At 33.4% G+C, this 22,213-nt stretch overlaps 1 protein-coding gene across 3 annotated transcripts in view; it reads right to left on the bottom strand.

Annotated features, from left to right (window-relative positions):
• LOC115442476 (prothoracicostatic peptide) overlaps positions 1-21,615 on the bottom strand; it is a 49,424-nt gene extending 27,809 nt beyond the window's left edge. For 2 of the 3 annotated variants that reach the window (XM_030167520.2, XM_037436341.1), the window contains exon 1: positions 21,562-21,615. The gene's annotated coding sequence lies outside the window, so the exon portion shown is untranslated. The remainder of the gene's footprint in view (positions 1-21,561) is intronic. The other variant, XM_037436340.1, reaches the window with a different exon arrangement.
• Positions 21,616-22,213: the final 598 nt, after the last annotated feature.

Below are 22,213 nucleotides of genomic sequence, written 5' to 3'. Positions count from 1 at the left end.
TAATTTTAAATTTTATTTAACAAACTATAATAAATCAATCGCAGGGAGATGTGCCGTTGATTAATATTATTCATTAGTCAGCAGTCGGGTTAGTGTTGGCAATAATTTATCTTAACTCAAGTTTTAAACGCTTATTAATGTATTATGTTTACGTAACTACGGAGTTGTGTTCGTGGGTGTTGAGTTAAAGTTGCGCGGGAATTTTGTAAATTTTAATTTAGTGGTTTTTGTATTTGTGGTCTTTTTATATCGATCATAATAAAAGAAAGGGTGCTCGGCTTATTGAGACTGAAATTGGCTACTTATTTCTTAAGTTTGGGGCCTTTTAAATAATTTAACTTGATTTCCCCATATTATACCCCATATTTATATTTACCCCAAACACTAAATTTAATACGCTACCCCAAAAATATTTAAGATATAAGAAAATTGTAATTATATTGAGGGAAAACTGAAGCTTAGAACAGGTTAAACGATGGTTCCATAATGGAGTTGTCTACCCATGATTGAGCTGTCATACGACGATAGAGCCTCAGGACGTTATGCCTTTATGAATAACCGTTTAATCCACGTAAGGTTTACGTTTTGTTCCGTCATGGGGTATCTTGGAAAAAAGGCAAAGAGATTACTAGTTAGAGTATTTTTAGCTTAAGTTGCGTTTTATTTTTGTATGTAGATACTTCAATAATTACTTTTATTATTACATTATTAGTTTTTCGTGGAGTAGCTCCAGTATAAACTTGTTCACATGATAAATACAAAACTAGAGCACTCGGATAGAATGTAATTTCCTATTAGAAAAGTACTTCTTCGATTTCTAAGATTAGCGCGTTTAAACAAAAAATTTAACTTTATAAAGAATTGGAGTAGTTCAAAGTAATGATTTGGGCATTTATAAACTTGAAAAAAGATGTTTTATACAAAGTAATCAGTATTATTAATATTTTTGAAATTCGAATTTGCGTTGGTTTAAATGCTTCGTCAGACCGCACATGCTTCTGGCGTTAACAAAGTAGGCAATGTTAAAACGAAAATGATCTTCCATTCCTCTGATATTGCGACTCTTGACGGCAGGGCTGTCACACTTAAAAGAATTGTTAAATAAAATATTTGATTATTTCTTTTTTTATAAGTCACTTTAATAGCGTGGTAGCAACAAAAATCTTCATGGGAATTTCAGACTTATCATTGAGCTACTAAATGCCTTATTTGCATTAAAGCGGAGAGTGAATTTGCGGTCTCACTCTTCTTAGTCGGCATAATATTTATATAAGTTTACGTAAGTTTTATGAAAATAATTAGTTTCATTGAGCGCTTCTTATTCTAATGTCGAATCGAGGGTGAGAATGTTCTCGGCACTCGTAAGGTTTCAGACGAGGCTTCGTTTCTGTTGTTTTGCAAAACCCTGAACGGCTTAATGTGTTCTGGAGTACTAGCGCCTCAAGGTTCCCCCCAACTAAACATTTAGCGCCCAACGGCGAAGTGAAATCATTATAATTAACGCACAATTTAATTTCACTTCAGTTACATTTATTTCATGTTAACTTTCTGAGACGGTTTTGTTAAATAACAGGATTATGGCTGAGTTTTTGAATTTTCTTTTAAACTAAGGACATTGGAAGAAAATAATAGTAAACCATAAGAATTTCAAAGGTAGTGGGTGTCATGTATCAAACCGCATTAAACTAATATATAATTTTAATCTCTTGTTTTACTTAAAAGATATATCCGCTAACCACAATGACAATTCACACGAGCCTAATATTTTTCTTTACAATTTAGAAGTGGCAGCCCGAATTGTCTGTGTCAAATACGTAGATGTCGCTAGATCCCATCTCAAAGATTAATGGGTGCGACCAGATCGTCCAGCTCTCAGTTTTGACCCCCCTCCTCCAACGTCGATAGCGACTCATTTTTCATTACACATCAACGTTCTAACTTCTAAGTTGAAACGTTCGCACTAATCTTTCGTCCGGAGAGATAAAATCTCAATTTAGTCTTCAATATTGGAACTTTAAAACACAATTTTGCGTAGATTGGAATTTTGGAGTCGGTATACTTTTTTGTGAGTAATAACTTACCTATATCTATCTATACATTTTATAAAACAAAGTCCCCTTTTCTGTCTGTCCGTATGTTATCGATTTTCTCAAAAACTACTGAACAAATTTTTATCAAATTTGGTGAGGAGATAGTTTAAGGTTTTGGGAAGGTTATAGGCTACTGTTTATTTCGAGAAAATATAAACCGGGACTTTTATCCCGGAAAACTCCTTCAGACGCGAACAAAAGCTACTTTGATATAAATTTCTGTTTTTATGTCATATTGGGTGCCGAGTCAAGTGTATATAAAACAATACAACGCTGTGGGTTAAAAACCGTTATCCAGAAAGATGTTAGTGTGTTCCGCTTATATTTCGGGCGTAGGTGTTCGCCAAAGTCCCTTGTTGATACTAGCGATACAAGATTAATTGTATCAAGACTATAAATAACTTTAAGCTTTGTGAATTTTTTGTATTTGTTAAAGAAATATATATGTATATTTTCAGTAATTCTATACAGTATTTAATATTAAAAGTCACAATATAATACAGTAAAAGCGATAAATTCCTCACATATTGACGATTTTCTCCATTTGACGATATGGATCGGCACCTTGACGACAATGTACGGTAGTTTTATGCCCTATGTGATCTCTTTTTTCCGGGACTACATCGTTAGTAGTTTCTTTTTTTTAAAAAAATATTCAGTAAGGCAAAGTGAGATTGCCTTTGGTAGGTACATATCCTAATATAGCATAGTAGACGTACCATAAAGATGGACAATACTATATTATCACTGTTAGATGTATACCAGATGTCTAGAACTCGACAGAAACGACCTACTATAATTATATGGTATTTGTAATATCTAGTAAACATAACATGAAATATAAATATATACAAAGCAACATGATTTATATTAAAAGAAAATTATATTTCAGTTTCCCCGTCTATAAATTCGCAGGCTCGAAATAGGGACGACTAGTAATGAGAGTACCCCACCACAGGAATGTGACCTCAATTAATTACATTTAAACTATTATGTTTATAGAAGTTACCCTGTATTTTGGGAACGATTGAACTTAATATGAATACGAAAGTGGGGTATATAGTATTTTTTAATATATTTATTACTGTAACATAATATACTCTTTTTACATGTTATTATTTTGTACAATTGGAATAAATTTAGAGTAAAATTAATACCCACATAAGCCTGTGTCTTTATCTCTCAAGGCAAAGTTGCAACTGGTTGTTTGTTGGTGGTTTATCGATTTCGTTAAAGCTGTTTCGATTCTATCTATGTTGTGACAGGCCATATAATAACATCATCATTGTGTATATATCATCATTATCACATCGTTGCATATATCTGAAATAATTGCCTTTATGGGGTAACGTATTAAATTTTATTCGTGGGGTAAATATATATTTGGGGTACAATGTGAGGAGAAAATCAAAGTTATTATTTAAAAGGCATTTAATTATATTCTCAACAAGCTTTAGACTTTTAATTTTATTATATAAATGTAGTTTTAAAAAATCTCCGTTGATGAAGTGAAGTGTCCTCGTATGCAATCATATAACACAGACGTTAAATTACCCACCCTGGGTATTGAAACTAAAAACTCAAGTGCACAATCCACCTCCGCAGTAAGACCATGGACACGAATAAGATAAATAATTCTAACATTCTAATTAAAATAAGACTTGTACTTCAAATGTACCTCAAGAGGCTTTAAAAACAAGAAAAAGAAATATAGGCAAATTTATTTTTAAAGTAAAAGAACAGTGAATGGAACTAAATATAAAACGCCAATCTAGGAGACGTAAAAACATTTTATCTCTTGAAATATAAATGGAAGAGTGAACGTTGCGCGGGAGGACCCCTAATGATGTGGTAATGAGCTCCAACGTCGCTGGTAAATTACTTGGCAGGTGACTATCATAAACTTTACAGTTATTTGAACGTTTTTCTAGACTTTTTATTAGGTCTCGGGAATGGGAGTGTAATTTTGTTCCAAACGAAAATAGGTCGTGCAACTAGGAATATGGAATGGTTATTTAATTTAGTACACGTCTTCGTCTGTAAAGGTTTGTCTATTTCATGTGTTTACCATGGATTTACAAGGAAGGCAATATTAGCACTCAATTTTTTTTCTAACTAGAGCTAAGGTTTACTTTGTTAAGACCATTGACGCGACAATAGTAAAATTATTGTTTTTCTGTATTCTATTCACAGGAAAATGTGATGTAGCGTCACTTTGCCGCTCTGCCTGCAAAGGAATGCATACGTATGTAATTTTAAGTAAATTTTTAATTCACATAAAATCTGATAGCAAATAGATTTAAACTTTTTGGTGAACAATAACCATAAACAATACAAAATGGCGTGCAATATGTTGCTCTGTAGTGTGTGCTGTGACACAACAGCCTATTGATATTTTCAATGATATACGCATTCCATGTTAAATGGATTGAATACGTTTTTATTTATGTTCATTGTTAAATGGGATATTTGATTTATGGATATATTTTTTTGATTCTGGAATTTCGTTAGGCTTAATTGAAAATTATTGTCATATCTTTGTGCTGATAAATTAACTTGTATATTTAACACTCTCAGACAATGCACAGCTGCAACGGTTGGCTTTATACGTATGAAATACATTCGAGTAGCTTGCATAAATGGACAATAAGAAAGGGTTTTATTCAGAATTCATTCTGTAAGGTGGTCAAATTTCTCATTCGAAGATTTCGGTCGATATTGTGCATATAGTTTATTCAGTAACCAGTGTGCACACAGTGTCGTTTTATTAGTTGGTTGAGAGACTAATATGTGACTGAAGCATTAGTCTCTCAACCAATTACAAACATCAACATTGAACTACATCGATCTACGAGTCGCGTATTTTGATCCATTATAAGTTGAGCGATAGTCCATAAGTTGCATAAGTAAAAACCCTACCAATGTAACTACTTTCCGCTCTCAACTCACTCTACATTTTGACAGTCAATGTCGCTTTACATATCTTAACATATGCCAAGACAACTGTCGCCTATTCACGCCTGACCTATACAGTTGTATAAACAAGTAAAGTAGATTAGGCGGTCGGGTGACTGGATGACGTACACCCTGAATGGATTAGGATTATGCTGTGAGCTGAAACCTACCGAGTGCGGCCGGATATGACGTCACGTATGCGTCTATCGTTTGTGTATCGGAAATGCAACTATCATAGGCTTACTACTGCGGTTGTTACGAACTGTTTGTGCAGGTTCCAATTTTAATAAAATATTTGACATTTGGGTGTTTCTATAGGCCTATGTTTGCAACTGATTGTATAATATTTAGTAATTGCATTGATAGCAACGCCTTACAAACATTAATATTGCTTAACTGAAAAATATACAACAATTTCGTACCTATCCAGCCTGACTCGCGTACGAGAGATCTGTAATGTAAAAATATTTCCGCGAGTGATATTTATCCCATTACAAATAAAATAGTGACTAGTGATTGTATAATGAGGGTAGTTTGTGTTCGCGTGATCCCTGGTCGGACGCGTCGGGCACGACTGTCGGTCTGTTTGTAAACGAGGATTAACAACTCGCACAATATTCGATGTTCCAACATGTGCTGTGGTTACGTTTGTTTCCATTATTTTGAGGTTAATTTCTTTTTAGTAATTTGATGCGGTTGATTAAAATTTGTTGATGAATTTGAATGAAAAGATATAAGAGTAGTTCAGATTGTATTGTTATTATTTCATGATAAAATTGTATGAAGTATCCACATTTGTTTTTATGAAAAAAATGTCAGTGTTATAAATGCGGGTATCGCAATCCTGTTTGATTTATAGCTTACTGTTCGCTCGCTAGGAACGATTTGCCTGAGTTATCGGAAAAGCATATTTAGCTACAACTTAAGGACAGTTACTTTTATTACCAAATATTAACCACATGTATATTAAGTACCTACATTCTGCAATAAAAAATTTGTATCTGTATTTGTATTTATTTACTAAGTTTGTGAAGAAGACTTACTACAAACCAAAATGAATTTATAACCTAATTTCTATTACTTTAGAAAAACACAGACATTTGCGATACGGGCGGTGACGCGAGCAACAGTTAGCAATTTCATCTGAACGTAAATGTGTTTGCCGCTTAAATCCCAAGGTAAATACAACAGCGAATGCCAATTTGTATCAATAAAATTTGGCCACATTGAGCGGAATTACGCGCGCTTACCGCGAGCTGAAATATGTTGTATGTCAAATTGAATGTTGAATTCTAACATTCGAGAACATTCGTGCGTTATTTTTTCGCGCGCGGTGCGAATTGCCGACGGCTGCGTCCCGCGGGGTCTCGCTTCCACGTTTAAAATTAAAAATAAATCTGGATGTGTGCGTGGAGGGTTAGATTAAAATTAGTTTTTTAATTAAATTTTAAGACGTTGGAAATTGTTTTTTGTTTAGATATTGAGTGTGGTTTTAGGATTCGTTTTACGCATAAAGTAATAAATTGATTAAATATCTACTTTTCCACGCACCTCGGCTTGGTGGTTAGTAGAATTATGCCGTCATGCATGACTAAATATTTGCAGATAAAATGGTAGATTTTAATTCGATCTTACCGTTTCGTTTATTCTTGTTTAATCGAGATTATTACAAATTTACACTAGATACGTAAATAACTTTCAATAATTTAAAGGTAAAGCTAATCAAGCCTCTAGCAGCGATGACTTGTGGCAGGCAACCGTGGTCTAGTCTCAAGAATTTCAATAAGCTTAGATTTAGTGTTTATGTCTCTAATTACCTCTATTAAAAATAAAACATGAAGTTAAGCTTACCAAAGTACATAAAAGTTATATGTATTGACCAGTAACCTCATATCTCAAACGCAACGTGGAAACTAGTACACTAACACATATTTATATCAAAATCAATTTGAGATTTCAGTTTTAGCCAGAAATTACTTTCTAGGTAGAGTACACAGGCCCAGCTCTATTTTTAAATCAAATTTTAATATAGTTAATTATTAATTTTGGCAAAAATCCCTTAGACCCGCGGTACGCAAGTTGATACAAGGTATTGTAATAAATAAAATCCCGCGGCATCGCCTGTCATGTCATGTAATTAAGCTCCTGTTTGCACGGGTAAATTACCATGCGATCACATCTCCAGGGAATGGATTTAGGGATTAATGGGAGGTACGCACCCACGTCATTGTCGTGTAAAAGTATCAAATATACGGTTAGTTTTGATAGGATGTAAGTTATTTCCAGAGTCGACTTATTGGAAGTTTTGGTTGACAAGGTGTGTTAACTATTACAATTATTTTGGAAATATGGTTTCATTGTAATATAATTTAAAGAAGTAATTGTAATTTGTTTTATGGTATCTGTCTTGTAAGATTGACTGTTATTTCCAAAATAATTGGATGTATTATAGGAAATAATGTATCTTTTTAAATGTAACAATATAGATTTAATTAACTTTTCAATTGTTTTCAACAAATTTAACAAGCAATTTATATTTTGTATATGGATTATGTTATCTGAAATAAATAATACTGTGTTATATTCTAATACGTTACTATTTTTAATAAAACTCATCTATATGTACTTCATGTAAAGCTTTTTATAATATTTCTTGAATTACTTTTATCAAAAAGTTATCGTTGATTACTATTTAGTGTTTAATATGGACTCTACTCGGGGTATTTAGCCCCCTGAAGACCCGAGTTCGGCTCTGTGCACTAGGCATGGGATGTACACCATATCGTGAGTAATGTGAGGTAAACCGCGCGTCTTCGTATCGGTTACAAGAATAATGTCAAAGTTAATATCTGAACGCGCTCAGCGTTTACGAATTGGTTTCAATATATACATATGTATTATGATTCGACTGGCTCAGTAGCGTTACTTTATTGTTACTTCATTTGCGAGCATATGAATAAACTGTTCTGCAGTAGCGAAGGGTGACGTTTTCCAAAATGTAACCCGACGTAACATATAGGTACTAATATGCATAAATGCATGTCCAATGCAAACATCATTCTAATGATAATTAGATATTCATTAATTATGAAAAGGGAACCGGCAGGATTTGCGTTATATGGAACTTCGCCACAGCTGTTATGAACAAAAAAATCTCTGTATCATGTACTGTAATTTATACCTTAAACTGATTTTGAAAAGCGTAACACCAGAGTTCCTTGCTCGTTCTTATCTTGTAAGAACTGCTTTTCTAACTGGTGGCAGAGTTAATATTGACGGAATCTAAACAATGTATAAAGTTTTTACTTACAATGTATAACGTTTAATAGGTTCAAACAAAATATTTCATTTCATTTCATTGCATGCGCAGTCTTGTTGACACAGTTGAGTTTGAATCCCAGGTAGGGTAAAGTGATATTATATTCAACTCAATATTAGCCCGTAGTCTGGAATTTGTGCCCGATATGGCGATAGGCTCACCCCTGTTCATCATGGGAAGGAACACATAGGCGAAAAGTGAGTGCACTGGTTGCACCTCTATCTACGCTTTTGTGGATTATTAATTTGATAATACACTATTTATTGTTGTTAAAGGATAGGTAGGTAAGTATGGCATTTGCGAGGGATCTCTTTTATGCTAATACTCATTCATTAACAGATACTTTACGATTTTTTTATAAAAGTAGCGCAAAATGATAGTTGTACGCAATAAATCAACACATGTTCTAAATATGCGAGCTAGTCCGTCCTCACAGCCATTAAAGCCCAATATCATAACAGTTTTATACAGGAATTCTTTTCCTCATTTCGTTTATGAAAATAGTTTTTACGGAGGCGCCATTTTCACGCCGCGTAAGCTTCATAACCGAAAATTTATCCATTACGTCAATTTAGTGTGCCATATATTGTCACATATAAAATAACATGATGATGTGGAATATAAAAAAGTGTTTTACAATCTCGATAAAAAGATCGTAAATACGTGATCTGCCGGTATCTGATGCTGTGGCGCTGAAGATGCTGTAAACGAAGCTAGAAACGCAGGGACGCACTTGGATTTGGCAGTGGGGGTACCCCTATGATAAAAACATCGTAATTTTTTTTATTTTTTACTGTCTTGGTGGCGTAGTGGTACTGCATGCGCGGTATGTTAGCGCTCTGGGATTCTAGGTTCGAATCCCGGGTCGGACAAAGTGATATTTGGGTTTTTTCTGCTCAGTATCAGCCTGGAGTCTGGAATTTGTGCCCGATATGGGACAGAACACACTTGGCAAAAAGTAGGTGACCTGGTTGCGCCTCTGCATACCCTTCGGAATTAATGTGTGATGTTGTGTGTGTGATTTTTTATTATCTATTTTTAAATATTGATTTCTTAAATTGTACGAAATCAATTAGAAAGAAAACGGTATTACAATATATTGTCAAAAAATAAAAAAAATCTTTTACATTCTACTTTAAACTAGTATTTTATAAATGTTAATAACTTTATCAATCCTTGACTAACTCCTGAATCCCCCCCTGGCCTAGTAAACTCGCGATACAGCCCGTAACATGTTGCTTCTTACTTATCGCTCGTAAAGATACCGCTGGAGACATTTTGTCGAACACTATTACTGCAAAATGGAACTAGGTCGATGGTATTTGGATGCTGCAGTAAATATAATATGGGGAATGCACCAGAATAAAGTCTAGAATGTTTAGTGTTCATAAAAGTTGAGTTTACGATTTGAGTTTTAACCTACAACTTAATTTTGAACAGTTTCTTTTTATTTTTATTTTTAGTCATCTTCTGTAAGACTTACTAAAGATTTTAGATGCACTTTTGGAAGCTGCCTGCGTCCAGCAATTGCGACCTTTACCTGGACTTTTTTGATAATTTACTCTCGATAAATAAATCAATCAGTCTATGTACCTTTACTTTTGTTTCTGGTAGGCAGTAGTGTAAGTTATATATATATCAGTATAATAAAATTTGTTCTTAATGTTCCCTGAGTTATACTCAGTAAATAAGCGGCGATAGTCTAGTGGGGTGTGGAACGGACTGCCGAGACGAATGTCCGCAGGTTCAAAATCCAAAAGCACCTTTAAAGTTATGTCATCTATCTTTTGCTTTAACGATGAAGGAAAATATCATGAAGAATTAGATTTTATTTATTTATGAAGATTACATTATAGTGAGACATAATATCTGGCAAATAAGTGAGCTTTCTAGAGTAAGAATATAAAGAAGTTCTTTATTGATGTTTTACTTTTCGTGATTATCGTCTAGCAAGCGATTGCTCAAATTCATTCATTAAAAATATGGACTGCAATATAAATTCAATAAAGCTAACGGCACATATTGTTCAGTTTATCTAATACCCATACGAAATACCTAAAAATGCAATCAAATTTAAAAATTATTAAAGTCCTCATCGGGGAGTTAACGCGTGGGTGTACAACAATTGGAAAAATTAAAAATTCTCTCAATATCACGCATATATTCGCGCGTACAATTTGTATGGAAATCGTGATCAAGTCAACGCGTTGTTTGGTGTTGGTAAGTGAGATTGTCGCCCTCCTCCCCTTCTAAAGGATCTTTCCCCCTTTTCAGTACTAAAAGGTTAGCATTACGTGTTTTTGTTGCTATTGGATGTTCATAGTAATAATTTACTATCAAGTAAATTGTTTCGGCATATTTTTAGTTAAAAATTCTGTCTGTTTTGAATTCAATGCGTCAAGATGTCACAAGCTTATCTATGTATTTTTTGTTACATCATAGTTTTTTATAAAATGCGTTTCTTCCCGGAAATATATTTTTTATAACAACTTCAATTTCCCATACGTCACTAAACTGCATCAATCTTTGTCCCAATAACAAAACCTCGGATCCATCAATCTATTCATCTCCTGACCTAATTCTTTTAACATATCGACATCAATTACTACAAAACCTCAATGTGCGAGGAATGGGAAGTAGTGCGGTCGCGACTTCGATCCTCTTTCGGGACAAATGGACGTCATTTGTAAATATTTCTTGAGTGTTGTGGGTTGGGAAATCATTGGTGCGACACGAGGCATAATACTTGTGTAGCCACGATTTGTGACTATTACATTGATACTACAGGGTTAGTTATTATATTTATACGTTTAATGAATAAATTAAAAAGTACTTTGTTTATACATTTTAAAACTACAAAATATAAGACAAACATATTAGTTTTTTATATTTAGTAAACTAATAACTAAAAATCTTTGTAATAAATTTAGCATAATGTACGAATATTACTCATTTTATTGCTCTATCTTAGCTTTAGTTTTTGGATAAAGATTTAAATTAGTTACACGGTTCAAGGAAAACCATGATTTAGTTATGTAATACAAGAACTTGTAAAATCTCCGAGGCGTGGCGACTTCAAATATAAAGAGTTACCCCATACATCAAGAGTTGACAGTATTTGTCAGGCTTTCATGAATATTGGCTTCCTATCGGTTGACACTTCGGCTAAACTGCTGTTTTAGCTACAAGATATTATTTGGAAGGAATTTTCTTCCCCGTGCAACATCTTCGTTGAACCAGATACGATTTATATAACTTGATTTAACTATGGTATTTGAGAGGCAGATATCTGTTAACTCATTATTTTACCATCGTGGTAGATACAACTGATTTTTTTATGTTGCAAGCAAAGGGTAATCACTATTATGTTCAAATTTGAAACACGTTGTAGCAATATAATTACTATATATTATAAGACATCATAGTGTAGGGAGAGTGCTATCGCGCCTTGTCTTAGAGAAAATCGTAATTTATATACAGGGTGGAATTTTTTAACCACACCTGGAGGGAAAGTAATCAAATTTGTGGCGATAGCAAATTTTACTCAAAAGAAACATTCTTTTATTTTTAAAAAGAAGCAAAACTGCATTGGAAGATTTTTTAAAATACACTTGCCACACCAGGAATTCAAACTGGCTAAAATCAGAAAAAATCCACCCTATATATGTTCGACTCGTTTTTAAGCCTACAGTTACATTCAAATGAGTGACCATCCCAACATTCGTATGTAAAAGCCACAAAGCAATGTAAATATGTCGACGTAAGCTCGTAAATTGTAGTAAAGTACGCTCGTTACAATTAAACGTGACTGCGAATGAGTGCTGCGAATCGATATTACTGTCCGTGGTCGAATGAACTATGCCCTTTGATGAAATACCAGCGCATTACCGATGTTAAAGATTAAATTTTGTTGCGGTCAGTCAGGACTTGTTTGGAATTTAAAACAAGTTTTTGGGTTCATGCGTACAAAGTTTACGAAATCATTTCCTTCCTAGCGGAATTACGGCCACGGCCTATTTAGATGGAAATCAACCAGGGAGGTAGGATATATTATAGTGCGCAATACATAGGTGCACTCTCTGTTCCTTCACTCAGATAGTCCAGTGAGACGGCAATCCGACATGACTGGAGAGGGATCAGACGCATGACCAATGACTTTACGTGCTTTCCGAGGCACGAGGATATAACACCGCCAACTTCCTGACTCCGAACTGTGACTGAGTAATTTTTAAGACGGTAAATTTCAATCACATTTATTTTTTGCCTCGACTCGGAATTCGAACCCGGGACCTCAGCGCAGTACTCGTACTGCAACAGCTACGCCACCGAAGCAGTTGTTTATCGTTATGAAAGTTACGATGATACCAAAAACACTCCACTAGATTTGTTGTCACAAATTGACGTCAGCACACTTTGGTCTCTATCCGCTATGCTATACGCTTTTATTTTGGGTAACAGTGGTATTGACTACAGTAAAATCGCTCATCGGTCTATGGTCCACCCGTTTTACTCTAGACTATTTGGTCTAAGAAACAGATTCATGTTGGATCTGATAAAGAAGGACCGGCATAATTTTAATCAACAAAGGATACTTATTGGTGAGTACTAAATCTTCCCTACGTTAAAGTGCAGTAAATTTTTATCCAAAAAAACTTAAATCGATAGCAGTTTTAATTATTTAACTATTTTCGTGGAGAAAGATAATTGTTTTAACGCCTCTCGAACGAGGGGCGCTCATTAAGCGATACCAAATCAACAGCTCTGGGCCTTTTATTTCGTCACAACGGATTTTAAAAGAAAAATTCTTCCGCGTTTAGCGGTTATTTCACTTCATTTTTACTGGTTTGAAGTTTTATTTAAATTTAAATTATAACCGTCTTAATTAAAATTATTTTTTGAATTACCGAATAACAATGTAAACCTAACCGAAAATAAAAAATATGAAAATGAAGAATATAAATCACACTGTGTCTCTAACCAATAGTAAAGTTTTCCCTGCATTTTGAAGTTTGTGGTATTACCCCAGTCGAGCCGGGTTCAACCACATATAAATCCTTAACATCTAACCACTAACATTACTCTATCAATAAATTTTAAACGTCGCTTGATATAAACTTGTAACTTTCCCGAAGTACCGATCGATCATTTGTCAACGTTCCGGTAATATTAACACGAGCTTTTGGAAAAATCTAATATTAACTTAAAGCTTATACGCGTCAAGCGATACGTTACCCGGACCCGATAATGTGTTATTAAATTTCAATTCCGTTTGCCTTTGGTCTAGTCCAGTGGAGTAGTTATAGTGGCTGAGAAGGGTTGAATCGCAGATTCGATGATGACTTCTGTGTAGAATGTAGAACAAAAATCGCTTCTAATAATCTGCTTAAAAAATTCTTAACACTGTAGTAGCGAAAGGTCCATATAACCCAATTCCTGAGGCCTTCACTTTATGTATTTTATTATCATTAGAACAGTTTGCAGAGCACATTCATGCATATTGGTATATATGTTGTGTTAGATTCCCTTTTTGAAAAAATCACCTTTTGCCATTGTAACTGGTACTGTAGGCAAAAGCTGCAGCTCATGTCTAGACCAATTTACACTCTTTCACAAATAAAGTAAGATGTTTGAGGTAAGTTCTGTCCTCCGTTCCAAGTTTAAATCAATTAGCCCGTGTTCACTTCGGAGGAGCATCGAGGAGTGCATTCTCGTGTCAGACTGACAAGATTACCTAATTATGTCTCAGACTGAACAATTCAATATGGACTTCGAATAGTATATTAGGGAAATCAGTTACTAAAACGTTTGAATAAGGTGCATATTCCTAATTTAGAATGACTTGAAGTGGAATAAGGTTTAAAAATCTTATTGAATTTTAGCAGAAATTAAATAAACAAGCCGGTTGAACGGGGAGTCAGCGTTTAGCGCATCAATACATGTTTTTTATTGCTTTGAACGACGAGACGAGCTTGCCGTTCGCTTGTTGGTAACCGACACGACCGCCCATAAATAGTACAAATACCATCGAACACCTTAAATTACAGAGTATTGTTTGGTATTCCACTGCGCTCGCTATCCTGAGACATGAGATGTTAAGTTTTATTATGTCCAGTATTTACACTGGCTACAATGTTCTGCTAACCGGAATACAACAGTAACTACATACTGCTGCTTGGCAGCAGAAATAAGCATTGCGGTGGTACCTAACCAGGCGAACTACATATGAGAGAACTATCACTAGTAATACTGAATTCTAGAGTAGTAGATACTAGAGAAAATGTGTTTGAATTTTACAAAACGTATCTTATCTATTATAATCCAACGCTTGTTCTTTCCACCTACCAAATCCATTACTAACATCCTATTTTCACAAACTTCCACCTAATGTTCCTTTACACTAGCACAGATCTTACGTCAAAGCAAGGCTTGAGACTGATGGCCATAATTATTCACGGGTAAACGTCCTTTTAATAACCAAAATGTTTTGTTTCGTTGTACAATACATAATTCGTATTGTGGAATACAATCACAGAATACTGTATAGTGGTACAATGCCGGATTTGATACTCAACGTCGCCGGCAGAACTAAGATGTTTTAGACAATTTCTTAAGTTGTAATTAAGATGACAGTGATTTTGTTGTGAAGAGGAACTGTGGTAAAACATTTTTGTATTAATCATCACGCTACTCTAATGTTGGGTTGGTGCAATACGTTTTCAGATTGTAAAAATGTTTTTTTTTTACGACTGGTGTTTCTTTCTGAGAGAAATCTCTGGATAATATTGTTACAAAAACATATAGAATAGAACATAGTCGAATTTGTTGAAACGAACCGCAATTTTTTTTACACAGTTTTGTCCACAGCACCAACTAACAATATAAAATTCAGGATTAGGAAAAACATTTGCTAGATATATTCCCAAAAAAGCGGTCAAATATAATACAGAAAATTCGATAAGCGTTTTTAAACCGTTCCGTTTAAATTATTTAAATTTAACCCGCCCGGCTCGACTTAACCCGAGACGCGAATAACCAGTGATTACTGAATTAAATACGGATTAATCAACATATTTATAATTTAGGACGCCATCTTCATTATACGGTTTATGCAAAACTCTTAGCATTATGCAAGATGAAAATTAATATAGTGTCTTCTGAATATTGGGCAGTTTATAAATTCTTGAATATTTTAGAACTGGTGTAGTCTGGTTAATTAGGCTGTGGGCTAAGTGGGACGATTTTAAATTCATTGGTCAATTACTAATAAACGTTCTGATTTGTACACTGTATTGCTACGTTTCTTCTCTTTGTGATAAATTAAATATACTCTCAAACTCTTTACTCCCGAAAGGAGTTAGGCGTGATTAGTGAACCCAGTTTTTATGTGTATCGTTCCGTGACTTCATAGGGAATGGAACAATCTTACACTAAACACAAATATAAAAAATAAATACCTTACTGGAAATTGAATATTGGAGTTTCAATTCACAGTTTATATGCTTTCACTAAAGACAATGAGGTGATCATTGGTGTTTATACCAAGCATTATTTTATGCAATATACTAAGGATTATTTAACGACATTTTTACCACGGTTGTATACAACGCGTTCCTTTGACCACGTGCAATAAATTCGACAGATAACAAAAATAGTTTGAGCACACAAAGGCCTGTGCATTACCTTTTTAATCTCAGTTTAATTATCGTATGTAAATGTATAGTTTTGTGTCTGACATGAACAATATATTTAGGGTGGTTTATAAAATATTACACGATTTAATCTAAGGTCTTATACGTATAATATAGCAAAATATAAAACAGGTAAGGTTCTCGGTTCAATTGCAGGCCGAATAATTAAAATTAATAGGTACCTTACTAAAAAGACCCAACATATAAAGTTTTGATTTTATTAAATTTTTTACCATTTCGGTTCAACTACATTTATGCCTACATGTTTTTGCGATGCCTTCAACACGAACTCGATTTATAGACCTTTTTAAAGAAAAGAAATCTCAGTTAGCTTCGGATCTATAACGCATCTACCTTTCAAACGACAGACATTAGCGTATACAACCTCTGTTTAAAAGATATTCAATATAAATAAAAGCACATGTGCCCGAGACGCAGAGTGGCATTAACTTGGAATTGGATTGGAAACACCAGTGATCCCATCCTCTAATAAAAGGGTGGGTCGTATCGCCCCTTATTTACGGACCAAGGATCCATGATCAGCGACTGATCGAAACTTAAAGCCACTTTTGTTATGGGATATTCTTATTTGAATTGAAAAAATTAAAACAATAAAGGCTTCCAGTTTCTTTTTTTAATTGAATACAGATTTTATTGATAGAGACTGTTTTTTTACAAATAACTGGTCTAATAGTAGATAAATATAAAAAAATAAGAGAAGCTTTAGGTTCCTTATTTTCAATTGAATCGTGACATAGAGCTAGACTAGTTTGGGAGCCAAGAACTGCATTTCATTATATTTCTATAATAGATTAACAATCATTGATAAAGAAAAAGGAGTTCAAAGGTAATAATCATAAGTCTTTTTATTATATTTATTCTATGAAATGTATAACTTGTGAAGTTAGTCACGGTGTTTATTCGATATATATTTACCCCTTCTTACTCCCATTTGTGACTTAACTAAATCCCTTCCTTATCTTATAAGTCCATGATCAGGTACCACGTGCACAAACTTTTCTACGCGGGACAGTGTTACCGCAAATTACTTGGGTTTTATTTTCAATTTCTTGTTCTTTTTTATACATACACAGCTTTATATGGTTGCACTTAAAGTTTATTTTGGGATTCTGTTTTTTAAAGCTGACATAATTATGTGTAAAGAACAATTAGTACCATAGATTAATAATATTAATTGACAGAACAGTCTCGAAAAATTGTCACAGAGATTTAAGTTAACGAATAAAAGATTAAGCACAAATTAATTCAATAAGTATTTTACGAAATACAGACAATTGTTACTAATGTGTCTATTCGTAATGAGGTTTAATTAGATTAGATCTTCTAATTGTAATTAAATAAAAGAGGTGATTCAAATAAGTGTGTTTATGAGAGTCGAATAATAGAGTAGTTGTAATATGCTTGTTTCGTATTAAGAATTAATTTAATTGTATATCATTAAATATTGTTAACAACTGTGTATTTTATACTGCTTGTAACAGAAAGTTAAAGGCGTGATGCTATATGTTGTAGAGATAATGATAAATAAAGGATTACAAGCCTTTGTAGCCATTTTACAAAGTATCGGATTAGTTTAAAAATATTTCATATTTGAGCTCATTATTTTCTGATAGGAATTTTCAATTTTCGAAAAAGTACCTTCTATTTATAACGAAGACCTAAATAGAAGATCAGTGAGTGAAATAGGGCAAATATCGTGATTAAAGCAAGGTTTGGGAATTCGATTTGAACAGCATTATAAATAATTAGGTATTAATATCTAAGAAGGACAAATATAGGGTGATGCTAAGGACTGCATTGTACCTCCTAGTTTTGGATCGTTTTAATACTGGCTATACGCAGACGTGTACAAAAAAAATCTTGTCATTCAATTTAACATCTAACAAAAGAAAGTCAACCACACAAAACGTGATAAAAAGAAACATCAATGGATCGACTTCTGTCTCAAATGAAATAAAAATTAACTATACTATCTAAGATCGACTAATGAAACGAAAATAGTATCCTCGTTTCTCTATTGTAGATACTATCGGTTTGTTTGTGGGACGACAGCGAAGACTATAGCATAGCGTTTGATGTATAGAACACAAAGAATGCCTATTAGCAATCAAAAAGATTATTTAGTGTTCAAAATGTTTATATTATATGTTACAGTATTAAAACGGAGTTTATTGGTTCGATTGTAAAAATATGTGGACTTAGTGAAAGAAGGATTTATTTGAAGTGGTTGGAAACAACTCTTTATATTATTTTCAATAAAAATCATAACATTTTTTAAGAATTCGTTCCATTTATTTTTCTTTGAAATCTGTCCTCTTGTAGGTAATGAACTTCGGTCTCTGCTTATCAATTAACCTGAAGGCTGAAGGATTATTTGTCAAAAAATGTCTGCTGGATATTTACGTCCATAAAAATGGCAACGCAATTTTTATTTTTTCGGAAAATGACAGCGACTTGAAGAGTCTTAGATGCCGGCTGTCCAATCAAACTCAGCATGTTTAAAATATATTTTAATATTATAAAGTTGTGACATTCGGCAGTGGAAAATTCAGGCGAACCAAAATAATAATAGACTAAAGATTTTCGTAGACGCTACGATGTAGCATGCTACGCTTTCGTAGACGTCGCGTAGAATATTCGTAGCAAACTTCCGCTGCCTTTGTTCGCATGAAAAGCTGTCGTCTTAATTAATGGGTACATTTTGATATTTTATGTCAGCGCTTTTTGAACAAAAAGGCTTATTATTCTACTTTTTGTGCCGCTGTAAAATTTATGAAATGTTAAATATTTTATATATGGCCGAATTTTTGCGAATGTTGTATTAGGAGTGTGTTAAATATTTGACGGCGTTTTTATTTCGACTTTCATGAACAAATTAAATACACATTTTTTATTTTTACGTGTATATGTTAAATTTATTGTTTTAGGCCTACGTTCACTATGACTAAACACTAACAAAACACTGCCGTTGGGTTTGGAATCGTTTCGATTTTGGCGTTTTGGTGCTGTTCAAATTTATTTTTATGTAGAAAATAGTTATGAACTTGAGTCGTGCTTCAATTAATTTTGAACAGACAGGTTTCTTAATTCTTTAATATCAACACTGATTTATAAGCCTCAGATACCAGCTTACAGATGTAAACTCATCTCAAAACATGAGGAATTAAATTCTGTTTCTTAATGTTACTAGATTACTGGCAATATTTTCCATACAATTCACGGCGATTCAAATTTAAATTACAACCATAATTTTTTTTGTAGTCTTTGGGCCGTATATAGATTAGAACACGCCTTTTACTGAAATAGCAAAATGCAACCAGTGGTTTGCTGTATTGTTTATCAAACATATTATTTAATTACTTGTACATTCAACATTGCCATAAGATTTTTAAGGCTTACTTTGACGCGGAATTAAGTAAAGGATATGCTCGATCGATTGTAGATATTTTTCTGTCAAAATAATAGGTTTTAAGTTCAATATTGGTGTTGTTGTTGCTAAATACCCTTTATTATTAAAAAAAAGAGTTGGTCATTTACCTACTTTTAAAATGACGGGCTTTCTATAAATCTCTATCAGTAAACTGTAAGAAATTGAAAAATGTTTGTGTCAGTGTAATTGACAATATAAAATACAATAAGCTTTGAGCTTTCGTTACGTGAAAGTTTAAAGCATGAGTGCCTCTACCGGATGTCATGCACAACTGGCATATCATATATATAACATACGTACAATGTATACGTGTTGTAAGTTGGGTTTCGTCTCTATCTGCATTGTAATATAATTTATCCTTTGATTATATACAAGCAAAGACCACGAAAGTAACTGCGTGCAAGCACTTTAATATTGCAATGTATATAATCATCTATAACCCAAGTTTTTTTTAATAAAGTATTATTTTTTTCAAATTATCACCATTGTTAGTCGGATCCACGAACCTTGAATCGAAGATGAGGTGGCAAACTTTAAAAAATAATCACATCATACGTAATGAAATAGAAAATTTGAAAACTTGTAAACTGATTTTCTGTGAGGCAGTGACCACATCTAACTATTTATACTTTAGGAATTCTTAGGTAACATACAATATGAATGATTTATTGTAGTCAAAACGAGTCAATAGAGAATATTATGAATTGAACCATTTGTATTATTTAGATGTTATTGACCCACTAGATTTCTAGAAAAATATAATGTCGTTATTGATATAGATTTTAAAATCTGTTTTAATGCCTTTCATTTAATATAATGACGTTATTGATTCAAATTTTGATGGCTGTGTTGATACATTTGTAACGTTAACCAAATTAAATATGTTAATTCAATAATTCGTTTTATTTTGTAATACATTATTTAAATTTAAGAATACTATGTGTAAGTTAGATATTATTTTTGGTAAGACAAAAATCGTATGAACTTTGCTAAAACTGTAAAGATCGACAGAAATATTTTTTATATGAACAAAGAGATGTAAACAATCTATATAATGATCCTTATAATACTTCTTGTGCCAAGAAATATTTTTAAAAGCTTTAAACAAAAAAGGCAACCTGATACGCTATTATACAAATCTTTATAAACTGAGATAATACAGCCATTTTGTAATTCTTAAACTCTTAAAGCTAGAGGTCCAGAGGGACTAGGGACAACTGATGTTCCCTATTTCAGGACTTTTGTTCTAGGTTGTACGTGACTAGATTTCAGTATTATTTGGATTTGAATCTGGGGAGTTAGTGGCTAAATTGATAAAATACGGGATTCCGAAGCATTTAATATAATGTGCCATATTACTGGCTCAAAATCAGTTGTAGAAAGGGTTATCTTTGATATTAAATGTAGTTCGAATTTATTTACAGTGATGGATAATGTTGCCTTTAAAAATAAAAAAAAATTTTTTTGCTAAAGAATGTAGACGAGGTAACGGCCCAGCTGATGGTAAGTGGTAACCGTTACCCATGAACGTCGGCAGTACCAGGGTACAGCGAAGCCGCTGCCTACCGTGAGAAACTTTTATTACTTTTCTATACCATTAAATAGTTCATCTACATTAGAACGTTATGTGTAAGAAAATGTTTATTTTATTTATAAATTAAATGTCGAAGACTAAATTAAATTGAACTATGAAAAAATTTGCATCAAAATTCTATGCTGTTTCTAAAATAAAGTAAAGGTGTTTTTCCTTATGGTACAATATATCCGTGTATGTGCTTGTTATTGTAGCACGATTCTTTTCAATTGATTGCTCGTTGATATTAGAATGCATGATCTTGTCCCTCAACTATTACGTATTTTTTTAAGATTGCAACATAACTGTCGACGCGAATATATATCCAAATTATAAATTAGTAAAATTAAAAGGATTTTCCCGAAAAAATATTTTCTAAAATATTGATTTTAATTTTTATATAACGAAATCTTTCCCACGAAAAAAATAGACACCTTTTTTAATTTTCGAAATTTCTAAAGGTTTTGAATATCTATCCCACTTACCGTGATACTCGTCGTAAACTTTTCAGGAGTGCCGACGAGGGGATGACTGTGCTGTGGGATGCTCACTGACTTTCCACCGAGGGTTGGCGGCTTATATACAGGCGAGGGTGGCGGGGCGCGGGTGAAGGCGGGGCCAGCCCGCGCAACTCCTGCACGCTCCGCCCCATTTTGACAGAAGCCTCCGATGACGTCACCGATGACGTCGAAATGTGTTAATGTGTCGAATATTTTTTAAAGTTTTTGATTATAATTGAAAGTCGGGATTGTTATTATTTAAAGGTAAAGTTTGCGTTCTTTTTAATCATTGATATTAGATCCAGAATAAATTACCATGTTCATGTTTAATCATGTATTTTTTATGTGTATCGAGTTAGTTACTGTTTATAGGTTCTTTCATTATCAATGCATTCCAGAAGTATTTCCAAAACTGCATAGCATAGCAGCGTTTGTCTATTTACTAATTCACTCAAACATTGGGGTGTTGCAGTCCTTACATTTTTTGGAAAAGAATATCGTAACATTGGGAAGTACAAGAGTCTTAAAAGAAAACTCGCAAACATTAACATTGCTTAGGGAACACATATTTTTTATTATAAACAAGTTATCGTATTTTGAATTATTCTAAAGTAATCTAAGTTTCAAAAAGTTGGAC

Source organism: Manduca sexta, chromosome 7 (assembly GCF_014839805.1).
Source record: "Manduca sexta isolate Smith_Timp_Sample1 chromosome 7, JHU_Msex_v1.0, whole genome shotgun sequence".
Classification (NCBI taxonomy): Eukaryota; Metazoa; Arthropoda; class Insecta; order Lepidoptera; family Sphingidae; genus Manduca; species Manduca sexta.
Note: the sequence above shows the minus strand (reverse complement) of the source record. Positions and strands in the feature narration are given on the sequence as shown.